The following is a 15,851-nucleotide window of genomic DNA, read 5'->3' as shown; positions in this document are numbered from 1 at the left end:
CAATAGAAATAATTCTTTCCTAMTTAGAAAGAATTACTTAGAGTAATTATTTTCAGGTTTCTTTTTGCCATAAATACTAATCATCAGGTGTGCATGGGTCRCTGATGGCTGTGGATGTATCCAAAKYCACYCAGGACCTTCTTCATCTCCAGCTGTAGGATGAGGGCTGCAAGAACACTGTCCCTGTGTGCAAAGGAACACAACCTGCTCACTCTCAGGGGGATAAATTCATCTCAGGCTCAAAAGAAGCTGTTTCAGTTTCTCTGCAACCACAACACATCTGAAATCCAGGGGAGTTCCATTTCTGCAGCAGCTGATCTGTGGGAGCTGCAGGTGGGACTTGTGGAGTTACAAGGATGAGCTCTTTGTGATTCCAGGGGGACAGGCTTAATACGGGTACTGGTTTTTCTCATACTGCCACACCCTTCCCTGAGAGTTATTTTCCTACAGTGGCACAACTTCAGCAGGAAATGTGTCAAATGTTTCTCACTGAACTCAACTCAGAGCCTTTTGGGTGGAGGTATCTCCAGGGGATGAAGAGAGGAATCAGGAAAGGACACCTCTCTTCTTAGGTCACTGCTTTATTGCAGTGTAAAAGGGATTCCTTCCTTCTCCATACGTAATTTTAAAAATAAAGAAGAAAGGTGCTCATCACTACAGTTTAAAGGACATTAGGCCAGTTAGAGCACTGGAGAGGGCACGCAGGGCTGAGAGCCACAGTGGGTTTATGGCCATATCCCAAAGTTAGGATTTGAAACCCTGCTAGGGAGAACAGCCAGTCTGACCTGGGTCAGGGGAAAAACCCCGGGTTTTGACCATGGTTTGTGAGTGAGGAGAAAAATGCTCACACTGAGCCAATGCAATAAACATTTGCAGGGGGTGTGTGGGGCTGAGCCTGTCCAGTGTCTTCTGCAAGGGATCCCTGCAGCCTGGATTTGAAAGAGAGCACTGCCTTCCCTCAGCCCCCTGCAGCCAACACAAAYCTCATTAACAGTTCCAGCCTTAGGTAATGAAAACTGTAAATCTGTGATACTCCCCTGCCCGAAAAGGAGCTGCACTGGCTGAACAAAATTAATCAGCTCACTGCACTGAGAAATAGTTTAATCCTCCTGCAGTGGGGAAGGAGGAGGGAATCAACAAATATCTTCAGGGAGCAGGACTGGCTTGTAACCCACCAGTGAAAAAGAATGGCTTTTAAAGGAATTTAATTTTCCAGCTGTTGAAAGGAAAAATATCCAACCCACCTATTTAACACTCTTTGTTTAATATTTCTTCTATCAGTGAGAAAACCAATCTGTTGCCTACTCAGACTGTCTGCAGCTCCCCGTTCTTACAGAGCTCTGTACCTTCAGAGAGGCTGGAGCAGATGTGCCATTTGTGACACGTCCCATGGGGAGGGGAGCCCAGGGCCAGCACGGCTCAGCAGGGTGGGTTATCAGCAATAAATGATAAGGGTGAGAGCCCAGTTGTGATTGTGAGAAAGATGAACACAGCCTCACACACTACAGAGTATGGGCAGTGGCAGGAAAGAATTTGTGGGAAGTTTTCCCTCCATTTCAAAGCTGCAGAAGGTGGAAGGAACACTTATAGGTTTGYGAAGTAGATCATTACGTGSGAGGTCTATTTTTGATCTAYMTAAGWGATCATTATTGGTTATGGTCTGKCATAACCCTCTGACCTGCCCAGATSGCAGAGGAAAATGAAATTCAGTAAATTCATGACTGATGCACATTCACTTGCCTGTTCAGTGCACATTTCTGTATGAACGTGCACATCAGCTCCTTGTGTATTCAGAAGAAAGCACAGAGGTAATTTTAAGAGAATATTTATGACTAARCTGGCAATTATTCTGAACTCAAGGAAGTCTCCTGGTTTAACTCTTTACCAATGCTCTTTGCACTGATGAGAATGAAAGAACCTTAATGACTTGCAAACCTTTTGAATAAAATGAACATTAAACAGGCTGAGGAAGTTGGGATGCTCACTTCCAAAACTGTTAAACTTTCCAGTGTCACGCAGGAAAACCTACAGGCTTCACTGAAGTTGTCCTGATAAACTACCTGTAAGATCGAAAAAGGAGATTCGCTTTTTTATTTTTGAGTCCTTGAATGATRTAAATTGTGGAAAAGACATCTGCATGAGAGACAAGTAACAGGAATTGGCAAGGGAAATGACTGTTTCATCTGATGGAAATAACTTTCCAGCAAGGCGCAGTGGGGAAAAAATTTTCCCTGAGATCTCGGAACCAAGTTGTATTGAATTGTGCCTAGGCTGAGTTATTGCTGGTGACTTACATGTTAGGTCATACATCAACCTAGTAACTCAAATATTTATTAGTGACTCAAGTACCAGTAATAATAATACTGTCTATTTAATCTATCGACTATTTGGATTACTTATATCCTGTCCTCTTAASACTCACTGTGTAACAGTGAGTTATAATATTTTAAAAAAGGTTCATTTAAGAAAAATGCCTTTTGAATTAGGTTATTTAAGAATTACAGCAGCAACTGACAAGTTATTCCAGAGAAATAATTTGAACTCATCTCAGTGTAAATGAATTTTCAGGAAGTGTGTGTCATACATTACTTCACCAGGGCAAGGTAGTGCAAGATTAATGATAAGAAATTAAAAGGTATGTAGAGAGGGTATGCAGTAAGTAAAAGTGTCACCATTTTTCTCTTTCCATTAGGATAGATAAAATGGAGGTTTTTTTTTTAAATATAATTTTCATTGAGTATTTTTCTTTGACTGCATGGAACTAACTTTATCAGTACACTGTTTCTGAAGTGGGGCTGGGAGAGTTTTCAGTGGCCTGCTCAGTAAACTTCAGGCTGGGTTTTGCCAGCAAAGGTGTCATTTGCCTTTAGTCCAATCACTTTTGCTCAGAACAAGACCAAGGATGACTCTAAGGATGACTCTCCTAAGTTTCACTCCCATGAAGGAGGATATTTTGAAGGTGTTTTGTCCTGTATGYAGCAGACACTACAGCAAGGGTGACTTTGTAGTTGCAGATTTGGTCTTCCCAGATCTCCAGACTGAAGCAGTAGCCCCAAAACAATGACAGTGGTATATGGAGCTTTCTCCCTCTMTCTGTCTGTCACTTACTGGATTTTCTTCTTTTTATCATTGTGACCTTTATCTTTTCTATCAACTTCTCCAAACCTAGGAAGGGATGATGGCTATACTATTTAAATGAATGATTTCCTTTTTTGTTCAGCTGATTCAGCCAAACTTGGGTCTATTTCACCTGTGTGGCCAAGATCCTTCTAGCACAGTGATTTCAATTCTCCTCTGTTTTTGGCTTTAATCTCATATTTCTCCTCACAGCCCCACTCTGTATGAATTGGCTATACATTCATCGATATCCACATTTCCTGAGCTAGAAACCAGGGAACTTAGACACTGTGGTTGTGTAAGTTTGACAAAGCATAGCTTATAAAGAATGACTTTATTTTTGTCGGGAAAAACCCTCCAGTGGGGGGGATTCAGAATTTTAGAAGTGTCTAAAAGGCTGTATTTGGTCTAAATCAATCTCTCTTTTAGTTCTGATGCATCAGGGAAACCTTGAAGATGTCCTGGAGTTCAAAACGTGAGTACAGGAAAAGCAGTGACCACTGGGATTTGGGAGATCTTTTGCTTCTGTGATGTTCATCATCTCACATCCCTCCCTCTGTCCTTGGCCAGAGTCGTTAAAGTGTTGAGGGTCTAGTAAATAAATTGAAAAACAGAAACATAGAGTTTATGTTTTTCATAAAATTAAAAACCAGTTGAACTCCGCAGGGTTACAAAAGACAAGGATTTCTTTGTGTACCATGGACACATTTCTGAGTCATTCCTGACTGAAATGTTTATCTTTAGACACCGCTCTTCTCCTTGTTTTTCTTTATCCAGTGTAAGTTATACCTGCTGGGCAAGGAAAGCAAGATTGTTTCTTGTTTCCTTGGTACTACAGAACTGTTCTTTGGAGGATTCTTCCTCACAGTGTTTTTCCCCATTTTCAGTGTCAAAGTCATTTTACCATTTATAGCAGCRTCACTGGGAGAGCTGTACTTGACTTTACCACACAGCTCATGCTSCTTTTGTAACTGAAACAGACTCTTACTACAAGGAATTTTCAATTTTGTGGCTTTTCCAGCTTTTTTATATGTCACAAAAAAATGGAATCCTTCTTATCAGTTAAAGAGCATATGGAATACACAGATGTCAAGAATAAAGGTGAAGGACATTCATATTGTCCTTAGGTCTCCTAACACAGTCTACTAATACAAGATAAGCACTAGTTTTTATTAAATTTATATGTTTTCCCTATCATTTATCTGTAGTATTTTTCCTCCCCTATAAAGTTTTAAATTGTAAGATGTTTCAAATAAAGGCATTATTGTAGATTCTGATCTGAACTCTCCCCTTATTGTTGTTGGTTTTGTATGACTTCAGAGTGAAAATTAATCAAAGAGAAAGAAAACCCTTGGTTTCCAAGAAAATTGAGTGAGTCTAGAAATCTATACACTTAGAACCATTTTGCTACCAGTGCAGATAGTGGAGATTCAATATTTTTATTTGGTTATAACAACAGCTGAAATGAGTACAGCCTGCGTAGAGCAAACAGTAACAGTGCAAACTGATGGATACCCAAAAGTTTTTAAAATTGAAATGCAGAAGGGTTGTGTTTAGGACCTTCTTCTCTCAAGACTACATCCAGCTCTGATATGCATGAATGTTGGTCACCATCAAACCAGGGCTTCTCACTTTTGATCTTCATGGCACAGATGCAGGCTCTGCCCTCCAGAGATGTGTAATGAAGTGGGCTGTATCTCTCAGGCCAAAAAAGTTCTGGAAATCAGGTAGGATATTTTCATCCTACCCCAGTTCTAGGGATGAGATGCTGTTATCTTAGACCTCAAAAGTGGGGAAATGAAAGATCTCTGGAGAAAGAAAAGAAAAGAAAAGAAAGAATTCTCCATCCCAAAGAAAATTGGCAAGGTATGGAAATGAAAATATTGACAGAAACACATATATTAAGAAAAATATGAAATACTATCTCTGACACTGGTTAGACAGAAACAGAACAAGTAGTCAGGTTAGTGACTATACAGATCATGAAAGTGGAATTGATAAATATATCTTGACTCTGTTTTATGTATGAGAGAGTATGTTTGAAGGTATTTCAATTGCTCTCCTCAGTTACTGCTGGATTTGAATGCAGCTTCAATTAAAACCAATTATTTTTACAAACAATCTGAAGCAATTTGAATACAGAAGTTTTTAAACTGTCAGCCAAGAAATTATTTTCAATAGGCCTTGGTCTGTAAGGAAGTTTCAGAAGATTGACAGAATATTAATGTTGGATTGGTATTGAAAAATTATGTACAGGAGGCTTGGGTAATTTCAGGCCTGAGAAAGATTTTAATAGCATATATGAGTTAAATAATAAAGTGGTTGATACATGATTCAATTAGTAAAGGATTATAAGGTAAAGAACAGAACAGCAACCCACACTGGTCTCTGGGAAACAGAACTGGTGGCTGCAATGAGATAAAATGAATTCCTTATGACTTCTGCCTTCTCAGTTTGGCTGAAACTCAAAAATAGAGCTTTRTGCCTGTAGTGTTCCTTCCACTGCAAGCAACACCAACAAATGCTGCTGTGATTCTACTTCTGAAACCCTTGAGAAACAAAGAGAGGTCATACTCCTCTCCTTCAGACTTTAGAACGTGCGTTGGTGTTAAAAAAAGTTTACTGTGAAGATTATTGACCATATTTTCATTTTCAGAGGAGGAGAATAAAAATTACTCAGGACTGTTGAAAAAAAACCCACCAAAACAAGTAAGGAAAATTAYACACTTGGTAGCTCAGTCACTGAATCAGGGAATTCTTTGCTGATAGTAATGCATATAATCAATTGTGCCGTATAAACTTTGAAAAAATAGATCAAATGCACATCTAACTTGTGCTGGAGAAAGAAGCAGCCCTATCCTAACTGATAATCTACAGGTAACATCAATACTGCTATATCAGAAAATGGTATGAGCAAAAATGGATAGGGACTTCCTCATTGGAGGTGGATTTTCTTTGACAGATTCACCACAATAATGCTGGAACTTTTGTCTTTATTTGTTGTGTAGCCATCAGTTTGGTTTTAAACTATTTAACTCTTTTACTGTTTGCATTCTCATTCTCTTAGAAAACAATTTCAATGTAGAGCATATCTCTTTCTTTCAGGTACTTTTCTGAAAGTGGCTCTGTTTGGTTGCAACATTTTTAGTAGAGAGATTGTTAAATTTATGAAGAAATAAATGAAACTTATTTATTTTAAATTGTAAAATGCAAATGTTAAAAATTTTAAATTGTAAAATACAAACAAGGAAAAATTTAATGGCCATGACTTTTGCCAGCTTACCAGCTGATGCTTCCCAGTGATTATTAGAGTAGGTAAAACCAGCGAAAAATAATGATTTCAGATCTAATTCATAAAGAAAAGCCAAATAAGGTATTTCCTGAAATACACACATGTGCAGAAGTTATTTTCTCATTATTGCAGAGACTGAATCCTGATTTTTCCCTTCAAAAGTTTATCCAAAGTGAGGAAATAATAGACAATGCTGAAGCAGGTAAAAGAGATTATGAGAGCTGTGAAAAAGAGATATGAAAACCAAGGTGAGCCAGTTTGATAAAAGACTAAGAGAGATAATATAATAGAAAGGTCAAGCCACAGTTTGGGCTTTTCTGAACATGGCAAATATTTGGCCAGGCAAATCAACTCAGAGAAAAGTACCATTAAATTGAAAGACTGTCAATATATCTGCTAGCTGGCCTCRTCCAGCCCTTGGAGAAGCAAAGCTAGTTGGAAATTTTGACCTAATGTTATGTAATATATCAAAGCATATTTTTTTTCCACGGCCATTAAAAGTGACTTGAGAGCTCTATGCCTCTTGCTGTTTCTTTGCTGGGACAGGTTATGAGTCAGTTGTATAATTCAGTATCCACTTCTGGGCATTTTTCTGTGTGTACTGGGTTGAACTGGAGCCAGCCTGCAGAGAGCTGCTGTCTGATTTCACAAAGATCTTCAGTGGTTGCCTGGCTGAGATAACACCTCATTGAAATGCTGCATTGCAGGTAAAACAATTGGACCAAAACCTGGTTTGTAAACCCACCAGGTCCAGGCAGGGGCTTGCTTTCCATGTGRTTTGCTTTTCTCTATCTGTGGTGATATTAATCATGCTGCACCYCAAATCCAGCACTGAGCTTTTTGCTCCTCCTAGGTGGGTGCCCAAGGCTTGCTCTCCTGCCTCATGCCCCTCTGTTTGGATTTCAGTTTGGAGCACCAGCCTCTCCTTCCTTCTTGCACTCTCAAATATCTGCTGATACTACTAAGCCAAGACAGCAGAGCTCAGGAGTGAGGAAAAAAATGTATTACACTTGTTAAGCCTGGCATAAGATTTTCTGATTAATKGAATTACAAGTGGGATAGGTATGAGACAGCTGTTGTTAATAAATAATTCTGCTTATTCGCTCATAAAAATGAGCTGAATGCAGCATGGAGCTTTAGAGGTTGCCTGACCATAGTGGATAAAAGATYAGTTATAAACTTTGCATTTGTTTGGTGGGCAGCCAACACCAGAATTGTTTTAACAATCTGACCTATCAATAAAATGTGTCAATTTTCTAACAAGATTTTTCTGAGGTCCTAAGGTATAAAGAAAACGGAAGAAAACCCCCACAAGTAAAATCTAATCGATTTATGATTTTCTGTTGGTTTTTTTTTTTTTTTTTTTTTTTTTTTTTTTTTTTTTTTTCCAATGCAGTTCACAGAAGCTCTGGTTCCTGCCTCTAGACCAACTTTGTGCCTGTGGTCATTCTTTCCTCACATAAATGTCCTGCACTTCTCTCAAATGGAGCAAAAATTCCTGCAGGTTGTGTCCTGTCAGTGCAGACAATGCCTGGRCAGGCAAATTGGGGCTGTTTGAGGGAAACAGAGATTTTCAAGTGTCATGGAAAATCCCAGGCTCAGAATTTCCCAGTTACTTCTTCCTTCCTCCTGCTATTATAGAGTTCCTTGCAGCCTCCAGGAGAGGTAGGACAGCATTTTAATAGAGATTTTGAAAGAAATAAATTAGCAAGAGAGCTACGACTGGCTGTGCTGAGATGCCATGAACTCTATCCTTGCACCAGTGGAAAAYTCAGCTGAAGCCAATTCTGTAATATTTTTAATAGTTTAGAAAGTTTGTTTTCATTTCCAATGTACACTTACTCATGAGCAATTTATGGGTCATCTTTTTCTACCACAACTATCTTTAAAATTAAATAACCTTTTTTCTCATCTCATCTTTACTTCATTGATGTATTTATAGCAATATAACATTTTACCCCTTTCAGCTATGGTTCTATAAGGTTAAACACAATCTGTTGATTTCTCTCAGAAATTAGCTGCTTCTTATTCTGAGTATGTTAAAATCTATTTCTCTGCCTTATACTGATATAATCTCTCTTCAGCATCAGTGGCCAGGGTTACATATGGTGAAACAAATGAAGTTTTACTGGTGATTTGTAAAATGGTATTAATAATGCCTGTCTCTATGGGAAATACTTTGCCTGATAAAGAATTACAATTGTCTTTTTCATGTCTGCCTCACATTGATAACTTTTAGCTGTGTTATCATTGACTGACACACCAACTTCCTGCTCATTCATTGTCATAGACTGGAAGCCCATAGTCTGTGGCAAGAAAATGTCTATTTATATTCCCTATGGACATGACCATAGAATTTTTATTATTTCACACCTTTTCAAGGTCCTACAGTGCATTATATGTACTTCTGTACATTATTCCTTTTCTAAACCAGGTTAACTATATTTCTCATCTTGTGCACTTAGAAAATCACACATCATTTCCTTCTTGAGGTGCAGAAAATGCAATTTTTGTGAAAGCCAGCTCCATTCCTCTGAGTGAAGAAATATCTTGAAAGCTAAACTTACCTGAAATATTAAAATGGGACATATCATTTTATGTACCAGATTTACTAATAAAGACTTAATTCTACAGTTCTGCTATTTAAATCTTAAAAATTTAATTTTTCAGCTGCTTGTATTCATCAAAAAAAGTGTCATGGAAAGCTGTTGGAAGGGTGACTTCAATGGTAGCTTGCTGTTAATTACAGCCTTATGATTATAATGAAGAACTTTATCTTTCAAGGTTACTTAAATCTTGGTTCTGAATAATACCAACAGATTATCAGATATCAGCCTGAACCTTTTCTATATGATGAAAAATAACTAAATCAAATTAACATGCTTAATTATATCTAATGAKAATTAAGAACTAGTTAACTCCATGCCAGATAACTGGGTGTTTTAATGGTGTGACTAGTTGAGCTAGGAGGGGGGTAACCCCAYAGTGTTAATGTTTGTACTTCATGAAGCTCAGTACTGTTTTACCTCTTCAGTACTTTTGATAATGACATACCATTTTTAGCTCTGTGATAAAATATTTTCTACAATTTTCATTGAAATATGTAGTGATAAAAAGGAAAACTACTTTTGCTGCATCTCAATTGACGTGTATCAAAGATGCAGAAATGATTATAGAGCATTTATGTTGAGGACAAATCCTTCAGCGAGGGTTTCTGATAGTCCTCAGAAGGCTCTTTGGCTTGTTGAGAGACTTTTMCCCCTTGYTTCTCCTTCCTAGGRTTACTTATGATTATTTTCCTAGAGWGGAAAAGAGGTTTCATTAGCTKTCCTGTTTCCACTCATCCCTGGAATGGAGCAAGGATGGGATGCAGGGCAGATGTGTTTCAGCCAGGGCAGTGGTGTTGCTTGAGCTGATGTGATTCTGTGTTTTTATAGGGTTACCCTGGCCCGAATTCCTGCATCTGGAACTCGCTCATCTCTACCCTGTGTGGGGGCCCCCTGCAGATCCTTCAGGACACTGGATCARAGCCATCTGTGCCAAATCCTTCACCATCTGTTACCAAATCATCACCCKGGCTGCTGCCAGGCCTGGGCTGCTCGTTTGTCTCCATTAGCTGCACAGATTGATTGGATTTGCTCTTTTCTGCAGGGGAAGATGATTTGTGGCTTGTTGGTAGGAGCTTTGTTTCCCGTGGTGAGGGGCTTGTTAACGTGACATGAGCTGGTGAGGAGATGTCTGGAGGAGATGAGATTAAGCTCAGTTTACTGGAGGAAGAAAAAAGCTTTCCCTATGTGGCAGTGAGAGGGGAAAAGCCACTGGGATTAAAAACAAACCTGTCATTGCCCTCAGAGGAGGGCACTCTGCCTGGAAGAGGTGTACACAGAAGAGTTTTTCCATCTTCAGTCTTTACATAATAAAACTGCTTTATGTAAAGGCCATTCAGCTACAAATCTGTTTGCTTTGTGCCCTGGTAACTGTTACTGCTCTCTTCACGAGGTCATTGCCCCTCTTACCTGGGTAGTTCTGTGTTCCCAACAAATGTCATTGCAAGAGGRAGAGTTTGGAGATAAGCTTTCATATTTCTTATGCTTCTTTCCTGAATGCATTTTCTTAACTCTTAGAATAAGACTTTTTTGAACCTGACAAATTAATATCATGACAAATTACAACTATAAAAATATCATTTAGGAAGAAAATATCACATAATTTGTAATGCAAGTAGATGTGAAAACAACCAAACCCGAAACACCCGAACAATAAATGTGAAACATGTGTTGAAAACCTTTCTTATTCTGGGAAAAGCACATTCTTCTCCAGAGCTTTTTACATAGTTTCAGTGATTGAGTTTGAATTCTTGCTCTTGTGTCTTTAACAGTAACCTCTGGTTTTGTGGAAATGACCATGCACAGTGCAGTAAGGGAGCACAATAACTCACTTGTTCCGACTTTGTGACAAGGACAAAATGCTTCTAAACCAATCTCCTGCTGTGGCTGCATGTGCCAAAGTGGTTCCTGGGGTGCAATTTGGGCGAGGGTACAGGGGTGGAGTGGCAAGAGTGGCTGCCTAAGGCAGCCTTGTGGCCACTGAAGCTTCCTGGTCAAACCTGCAGTGGAAAGGGAGATGTCACAACTTTGTCAAGGGCTGCAGAGGAATTTACCAACAGGAGAAAAAGAGATGAACTCTGGCATTACAGGGGGCATCCTCTGGTCACTGCAGCCTCTTGTGCCTCTTCCTGTCTCTTAGACTCTGCTAAGGTTAGGTTCTGTTTTCCTTAACTATCTTGTCTTAGTCTATCCTCCTCAATTTTTTTCTTGTCCCAGTCTTTTTCCCAGTCACTCTTTATACCCCAACATGGGAATTCTAAGTGCTGTCATTTCCTACTCTTCATATCCAAAGTCACAAGCACTATTAGCAGCTATCTAAAATTTCTTGTGTGAGCAATCTTTCCTTTTTCTAGACAGAGTTCACCTTTTGCTAGACTCACTAGATGTAAAGTCCAAATTAGACAATTCAATCATCTCTAGTGGCTGAAACTGTGCACGAATCTCATTCTCAACACTGACTTGTCAATAAAGTTTCATGGTTGATTAATAATCGCTTGTTTCAAAAGGCCTAAAGTCAGAGCCCCTCCTTTGCTCTCATGAGAAAKATAGATCTGAGTTAGCTCTTGAAAAGCACAAAATGTTTTTGGCATGCCCCACAGATGAGATTTGGATGACATTTAAAAGTCTCTGCTGCTGAGATTAATTTGCCAACGCTCCTGGAAGGTTGTCACAGGCACCTTCGTTTTCAGTCCAGCATTGTCCTACAAGATAAGTTTGAGTAACCTGCACTGCAGCAGGCAATTCCTCCTGGAATTAGCCAATTTTGAACAGAGCAATGAACTTTTCAAGAAGGCCCTGAGCCTCTGAATATGTTTAAGGATGTTCTAACATCTGCCAGCTGCTTAATTTCCAAAGGGAGGAGTGCTCTCCTCCGCTCTCAGGCTCCTAATCATCATTCTACACGCCCTACTCCAAACAAAAGCACTCTGCTGTCGCTCTCTGACATCTAATGAGAATGATTGCTCTCCTAGCAAAGGAGGAGAATTGCTAAGCAGCACCAAGACAGCAATTACAAAAGAAAAAAAAAGAAAAGCACACATTTCCCGGCTGGTGCTGTGAGAAGGTGGCAATGGGTTTGTAAAGAACAGGACTTGACCCTGGGCAGGTGAGGTTGTTCTGTATTTGATGAAAACTTCATGGAGGATTTATGGTTTATCTAATCTCCCACCCAATAATTTTCTGATCAGGTTTTGCATTTCCCTAATTTGTAATTTCCAGCACCTGGAGGTGGGACACTGTGGATTTTGCTGTGTTGATGTAAGAGGTGATGTTTGTTGTGACAGTGGGACAAGCTGACCTGACAGGCAGTRGAAAAGGCTTTCAAAAGAGTTGAGGTTCTGCTCACATCTTGTTCCCTTAACTGAAGTGTTAAAGGATGAGAACTCGATGAAATAATTGGGGGAAAAAACACTAATAAATGTCAGCATTGCTGTAAGGTCATACAGATTTTCAACTGAAATAACCAGAGCATGCCCTGCCCAAAGTTCAGCCTGTTCAGCTCTCTGGTGTACAAGGCCTGAGCTGGTGCAGCTGAGCCAAGTGGTTTTTGGCTCATTTTTACTGAGGAAGTTGTCAAGGTGTGATGAAGTTGTGCACGTTCATGTTAATAAATGTGAAAAATGGAGACGCAACTGGAAATGCTGAAACAGTAAAAATTAGTGGCTTAAGGATCCAAAGGGAAAAGCATCACATGGGAGGATATAGAACCCTAAGGGAGAGATAGAAATGCAGAAGATGCAGATTCAGTGGAATGCAGATGAGCAATAAAAGGTGCAATAGAGGGTGACCATCCTCTCTGCCTGACCAGATTCATGGGGATTCACCAGGATGGGAAGTCTGGTGAAGCTCAGCCTCATAACACCTCACTCCTAGATCTTGGTTCTGCTTATTAGGCAGTAAATAACTGCTTTTCAGTCCAAAGTTGCATTCATTTTTTTTTCCTGCAGAATATCTTTATATGGAAAAAAAAGATGCTTCTTCTCCCCTAAAAGTGACTGATGGCTGTTTAACAACAGCAGTTTTAGCAGAACTTGGACTAAAAAGAAATGCAAATAATTTATGTAGACTGCAGGATTATGAAAGCTGGACCTTTTATATTTACTTTCTGTTAGAAATTTTAGGGTGTGAGGATACAAATCTAATTCAGCCTGAACTTAGGACAATGCCCAACCTCTTATGCAGCTCAAAATTTAGGGGACACTCTGCTGCTCACAGCACATGGGCAGGCCTGGCACCCTCAGAGAAAGGTTCTTCATCCACATCTCAGGGGATTCAGCTTTGTCCAGCTGGGGCAGGGTGTGATACGCCTGATAACAGAGACCTGTCCTTGCTCTGACACTGATAATGTCCTTATCCTTCCCTAATCCTAAGAAACATGCTCTAATGCCTCTGGTTTTGTTTTTAATTTTTTTTCTCTCTGAAATCTCTTTTGTAATTCCATTTATTTTTTTTGGCAGTTTTTTGAGGAAGGGAGCAAATCAGGGGAATCATGATGACCAGTTAGGCAGATTTATAAATAAATGGAAACTCTGGTATCAGAGTTAGGCTCTGCTATTTAGAAAAGAATGTGCAACGGTGGGCCAGATTTGAAATTTGTAATTTTCCTGGATGTGGAAATAAATAACTGTATCCATGGTGCATAGCTTCTATTAAGAAGCTGATGTTTCAACCATAAAAAAAGTAATAAAGTGTGCTAGCAGAAGGATATGCCATGTCACATCTAAGCATTTCATACACTATAATAGTCATGCTGGTGATACATCATTTCTATACCCCATTTTTATGGATGTGGGCATACTTAGGCGGATATAGGCTTGAATGAGGCAGTGGTTTTCTTCATTCAACTTTCTTTTTCACTCAAATTTTGAACGCTATAAAGTAGAGAAAATATAAGTTTGTTCTTCCTTGTCAGCAAGAAAGGATAAATCAGAGATGCAAAGTTGTAAACAGGAGTGCAACATTTATGGCAAAATTGTCTTCAGAGAGGCTCCTTCAGTAGGATGGTCAGAAGAAGAAGAATACTTGTTCAAGCTAATCAGGAAAAGTTCTAATCATCAGGAGAGCTATTTAAAACACAGAGTGCACAGCACACTTCATGTGATGGCAAACTCGGCTGCATGTGGATTGCATTTAACCAGAAGTGCTTCTCACCTGCTAAACTCGAGGTGTGAAGGCTGTAATAGCTGGGCTTTAATTTAGGTAAAGCAAATAAGAGTTTAATTTGTTCTCTGAACAACAAGAATTGTGTCATGTCATAGGGAGTGCCAACACTTTTATAATCTAATATTTTCAAAGAACGTTTCATAAAATGCTTCTTATTGAAATAAATCTAAATATCTTCCTGGGGTAGACAATGTTCTACAAAATCTTACATCAGAAGAGGTGACAACACATGAGGAGAATTGCAGATTGGACACTTGGCCCAGGCTGTCATTTGGAGCAAAATTGTTTGTGGACAAGTTTTGAACTTTAACCAAGAACTCCTTGTGTGACACTGGGCAGGGCCCTTAATCTCTGTGAGGTGGACTGATGCAAKGAAACTTTGAATTACCTAAGAAACCTGACATTCTAGGGCTCCTGGACAGCCAATGAAAAGAGTGGGACCAACAAAGGRCAATACAACTTGCCTGTCTCAGTAGGGGCTCTGTGGAGCTTTGGCTGTTGGATTTACAGCCCTGCAGTCCTTGATGTGTAAATGGATAAGCTTAACTTTTCTCTACGTCACTTCTCTGTCTACCAGTTCATTTATTTTAATTCTGTGTCTTTATTCTCTGTCCCATTTCTTTAGTTCACCAGATGTTAAGACAGTTACCTTGTTCTTCCTCCAGTCTTGAAGCAGCAGTKAAGCTGCTGGCACTATGGTAATACAAATACCTGCACACTACAAATAAACATCTAAATGCTAGTTAAAGACAAAAATCTGAGCTTTTTGCTAGTCACAGTCACATTTTTACTACTCCCTATTGAGTATTCTATTAACTGGAAAGGTAATGATCCTGTTCAGGGCAGCCTTGTCACTGGTGCAGAAAWAAAGAAGAGAAAACTCTTGCAACTCTGAGCAGGTTTTATTTTCTATCAATTAGTTAACTCTCAGGAAGTCGTAGCTGCTAAGGAGATATTAATAGCAGTGATCAAAGAGAGAGATCACAAATGTCAAAATTTCCACCTGAAGACATAATTACCCTAAAAAGCYTTTTATGTAACTTTTTGCCGCATCTGCTGGAATTTATGAATCACAAAAGAGAAACTAATCATCCTGAGAAAGAAATTAAAATGCATAGGTCTTCTTATATTTTATGCAAACAGAAGATTTGTTATGTTTGGCTTAAATACAGGTTATTATTTCTTTAATTAAGTAGTTTGTAAAATTGGTGGAACTAAAATTTTCAGGGGACAGACATGGGGCATCYCAGAAAAAAGTGGTGACCAACTCTTGGCTTTCCTACAAGAAAGTTGYCATGGAAACAAGATCACCTTCCTTCTAAATGGATGGTGTTGAATATTCAATTTTCATAAGATATCTTTGATATTGMAAGTAATAAAGCTGGGATGTCAGAAGAGACCTTTAATCCATCTTGTCTGGGTGCTGAATTTTTCCCAATATATCCCTTTTTCAACCATTAATTCACATCTATCTCAAGTATATTCTCCAGAAAAGCTATTGTGTTCATCTGAAAAATGTGTGCCTAATATCTTGTCTGAATTTGAGCATGGCTTCAGTTTAGTCAGTGGTTCTTGCTGTGTCTTTATCTCCTAGATTAGGTATCCCCTAATATCTGTGAAAGTTTCTTATCTGCTGTGGTCAAGAAACCTTCCAAACGTCCCTTTCTTGAACC

This window comes from Malurus melanocephalus, unplaced genomic scaffold (assembly GCF_030028575.1).
Source record: "Malurus melanocephalus ecotype Western Australia unplaced genomic scaffold, MMel_1.1 scaffold_50, whole genome shotgun sequence".
Lineage (NCBI taxonomy): Eukaryota > Metazoa > Chordata > Aves > Passeriformes > Maluridae > Malurus > Malurus melanocephalus.
Note: the sequence above shows the minus strand (reverse complement) of the source record.